General features: G+C 41.9%; 1 pseudogene; it reads right to left on the reverse strand.

Annotated features, from left to right (window-relative positions):
• Positions 1 to 285: 285 nt before the first annotated feature.
• Positions 286 to 1,175, reverse strand: LOC124961096 (40S ribosomal protein SA-like; annotated as a pseudogene).
• Between the last annotated feature and the right edge of the window lie 3,642 nt (positions 1,176 to 4,817).

Below are 4,817 nucleotides of genomic sequence, written 5' to 3' on the forward strand. Positions count from 1 at the left end.
CCATTGATAAGAACCCTCAAGATTTTTAACTCTAAAACTGAAAGTTGAAGCCATTTTTATTTTATGGACTTGGTAAAAGCAGTCTGATGACCTCAAAGCATCTTGTTTCTAAGTGTTAAGTGAGTTCTCCTTCCAACAAGAGCAATAACAACCCACGACATTACACAGTATGGCATGATCACAGTTCTTTTCTACTATCCTTTTTTTTTTTTTTTTTCTAGGAAACTGGTGTTTGTTTTCTGTAACCTTATTTCCATTTTGCTTAATAAGTTTCTGCAGAACAGCTCAAGACCACTCAGTGGTTGTTCCTACCCACTCAGTAGCCTGAGCAGTGGGAGCTGCAGACCAGTCTTCAGTGGCTGAATGGGCACTCCAGTCTTTAGTAGGGAACTTCTGGAAGGAACAGAGGGTACCTGCATACCTTCAGACCAGTCTGCAACCTCTGGTTGAGTAGCAGTGAACTCAGGATCTGGAGCAGTCCATTCACCCTGAAATTTTTTCTTGGTCACAGCTTTTTCAGCAGCACCCTGCTCTTCCTTTTCAATCTCTTCAGGATCTCTGTAGAAGTAGGGATCAGGCATGACCTCCCACGGGTGTTCATGGGAAATGGTGCCACGCATGCGCAGAACTTTTCTTGGGCCAGCATCCACCACCTCAGACCCACAGAATGAGCTCCCTTATTGTTGCATGGAATGGCAATGTCCACATAGCCCAGAGGAGAGTCTGTGTTACACAGAGCAATGGTGGCCAGATTGACATAAGATGCTTCTGTAAGAGGCAGGTGGTCAGTCCTGGGATCAGTAACCACCAGAAGACGTGGCTCCCAGAAGGCTGCCTAGATCTGGTCAGGGAAGGTTCCAGGAGTGAAGTGGCCAGCAATAGGAGTGGCTCCGGTGGCAGCAGCAAACTTTAGCACAGCCCACTGGCCAGTATTCCTATGTCAGGGTGTGACACTGAGATCAGCAGGTTTTCGATGGCAACAATGGTACAAGCTGCCAACAGAAGGTTCTCCCAGGTCCTTTTCAGATTTATGATGTATATGCAGTACTTTTCCTTTTGTAGATAGATTATTCCATCTGGAAATCCAGGTTGGTGCCACCTACATGGATTCCTGCTACAAGACATTTGAGGACATCCTACTCCTTCATCTGCAGGACGTCAAGGGCTCTGGACATTGTGACAGTTTCCCTTTAAGTTATGACAGGAATCAAGAACAATGCCATATAGTCCCCTTCCTGGGTAGGGCAGAAAGGCCTATTCCTATTTAAAATCTCCTTCTAACTTCATCTTTTAATAAGTTACTCTCAGTCCATAAATACTCGGTCCTTCAAAACCAAGTTGGACATATCCAATATCTCACCCCAAATCAGTACCTCCTCCAGAGTTTCCCATGTCCATGCAGAGCATAGCCACACCTCCAGTGGCATGTCAACACTTCCTTCTCCCTCCTGTTCCCTTCCTGAACCGTCCACCAGTCACCAAATCCTGTTGATTCTAATTCATATGTAGCTCTCAAATCTACCCACTTCTGCCCATCTCCACTCCCCCTTCCTAGTCTCATGAGGATGCAAATGCCAAACCTCCTAATAAGTGCCTCTTCATTGATTCTTGTTCCTTCTAGGTCCCAAGAAAATAGGAGTCATATTTCTATTTCAGCCCAAAATAAATGAATAGATATTAGATTTACTCTTTCATCCAAAAAACAAAAGACTACAACAATTTTATAAAAAAAAGTTCACAAGATCTTATCCATCAGGCCACCAGATGAAGAAGTCCAAAGATAACAGGCAAAGCAAAGAAGGTGAGTCCCATGACTGACTGAATTTATCATAAGAAGAAGTTTCCAGGCCATGATGCAGGGAAACAAAGCCACATGGAGCCTAGTAGTCTGAGTTAAGGGAAGAGAAGTGGGAGAATGGGGAGATGAAGGTGGTTCGATTTCACAGGATAGAATGCCACAGAAGAAAGAGCTGCAGAGAGGTAACTCTGAAGGTCTGCTTGGTGGCCATTCTCTCTAAGTGTACATTAGGATGTCAGCGAGGAAACTGCCCATGCTTGAGGAAGAACCAGTCAGAAGAGTTACAGGGAAAAAGACTCAGAGCTCCCTCAGGGTTTACAATAAAGCCCATTCCCAGCAGTTAGAGTGGGAAACTTCATAATTTATGGTTCATCAAATACAGTGCTTAGGGGTTTTGCCTAAGTAAGGAGGAAAGTTGTTCCTAGACATAATGGTTCACTAGTCCTGCCTAACAATGTTTAAACACAAGATCCAAGAAAATCAAACTGTGTCTAAGTAATTTGATTACATCTAAGGAAAAATTTTAAAAAAAGAACTCAAGAAAATTGACAGGGATACAAAAGTATTTAGCAGTCAATCACACAATCACAATGTCTGTCTAATAAAAAATAACCTGACATGCAAAAGAAGCAAGAAAGGACAACACTTAGTGAGGATTTAAAAATCCAATTAATTAAAATCAACTCTGAATCAAGGAATGATAGAATTAGTAGACAAGGACATTAAAATAGTCATAACTATATTCCTATGATCAAGAAACTACAGGAAAGATTAAATGTGTTATGTAGAAACATTGAAAAGACAGAACTAAGACAAACTTTAAAAGATGAAACTTAGAAGGTACAATATGAAAAACATATTGGATGTGCTTAGTAGAAGATTTGATATTGTGCAAGTTAAGATTAATGAAGTTGGAGAGATAGTAGTAAAAACTATCCAAAATAATATAAAGAGAAAACAGACTGAAAAAATATAGGAGAGCATTGGTGTGCTATGGGACAACTGTAGGGCCTAAACTATGTGTAATTGGAGTAGGACAGAAAACTCGTTTGAAGAAATAATGACAAAAATATTTCCAAATTGGATTAAATGTATAAATCAACAAAGCCAAGAAGATTAGGAAGAACCAAAGTGAAAGAATCATGTAGAAAACTGGGAGATACATCACAATCAAATTGTTTAAAACCAGCTATAAAGAAAACAACCAGAGAAAAAGGACATATTAAGTATAGAAGAAAAGTAGTTTTCTCAGAAACAATTCAAGTGAAAAGACAGTGATGTTGCATCTTAACGTTCTCAAAGACAAAAACTGTTGACTTAGATTCTTAATCAACAAACACATTATCTTTTAAAGATGATACACAATAGACTTCTTCAGACAGAGTTGAAAAAAAAAATTTTTGGCGACATACCTGCACTACAGAAATGTTAAAGGAACTCCTTGGAGCTGAGGAAAATGATTCCAGATGGCAAATCATATCTGCACTAAGGAAGGAGGAGCCCAGGAAATGGGAATGAGGAGGATAACATAAAGAGTTTTTCTTATCGAAATAACTTAAAACTGTAATCGACTTAAGGCAATAACACTGTATTGTGGAATATGGGTCTAGGAACTTGAGACCAAACTGGGCAACAGTGAGACCCTGGCAAAAAGAAAAAAAATGAAAACAAACAAGCAAATGAACACCTCTGGGACTTCTGCCCAGGTAAAATGGTGTGGGTGCATTTCTCCCTGTTAAGTACAACTCTAAGCCCTGGAAGTAATATGAGAGACAGCTTAGCTGGGCACAGTGAGGTATGCTTGTAATCCCAGTGACTTGGGAGGCTGAGGTAGGAGGATCATGAGTTCAAAGCCAGCCTCAGCAACTTAACAAGGCCCTAAGCAACTCAGTGAGACCCTGTCTCTAAGAAAATATAAAAAATGGCCAGGGATGTGGCAAGCTTAAAGAGAAGTCTGAATGATGGAGAAATGCTTAGGCACCTTAGGACCAGAGGAAAAATAAGCAACAGTGGGTCTTACAATCCCTCCTTCCCAAAGTGACTCAGGCCCCCACCTTACCATTAGCAGGTGGCTTGGGGTAGGTTCATTTCTCCCTCATGTTGAAGGAGAAGACTATCAGCAACAGCAAGCAAGCTGAGTAGCAACAGCCAAAGGGACTGATGAGTTCTGCTAAGGGTAAGGTCCAGGGGAAGTGCTCTCTTCATCCCTGCACTGGGGCGGAGGCCCTTTCACAGCCCAGGCACCCATTGACAGGGAGATCCCATTGTAGCAAACACCTTGCCCAGAAAGCATGCTTCAAATTTCCTTCCTCCACCCAGTGACACTAAGTGGCTAGACAGCACTAACAAGGGAAATCTTGTGACTATAAAAACCTGGTCCAGGAAATCTCTTGGTCCTTTTGATGCTTTGAATCCTAAATGTACCCCAAAGAATCAAATGCTAAAGACTTGGTTGACAGCTTCTGGTGTTATTGGAAGGTGTGGTACCTTTAGGAGATGAGGCCTAGTGGAAGGAGATTATATCATTGGGCGCATGACCTTGAAGGAGCTATGGGGACCCATGCCCTTCTTGTCTCTCTCTTTGCTTCCCAGCTTCTCTGAGGTAAGTGTTTTCCTTCACCATGCACTTCTGCCATGATGTTTTGCCTCACCACAGACCCAAAAGCAATGAGGCCCACCAACTATGGATTGAAGCCTCTGAAACTATAAGCCAAAATAAAATTTTCCTCTTTATAAGTTGTTTATTTCAGGTTATTTTGTCACAGTGATGGAAAACTGACTAACACAGTGCTCTTGGGTCAGGAATGCCTTTCTCCTCCTACAGGTATTTGACACCCTGGCTTGGAGAAACTATACCCTGACCCACCAGCAAAACCAGCAGGGACTAGTGAGAGCCCCAGTAGCACCAGAGAAAGCAAGCAGACAAGTGGCACTGTGTGGCTCTGAAAATTAGATGTCATTGGAATCACAGCCCATACAAGCAGGCCAGGACCTCTGTGCTAAACCTAAATAGATTGAC

This window comes from Sciurus carolinensis, chromosome 12, assembly GCF_902686445.1.
Source record: "Sciurus carolinensis chromosome 12, mSciCar1.2, whole genome shotgun sequence".
Lineage (NCBI taxonomy): Eukaryota > Metazoa > Chordata > Mammalia > Rodentia > Sciuridae > Sciurus > Sciurus carolinensis.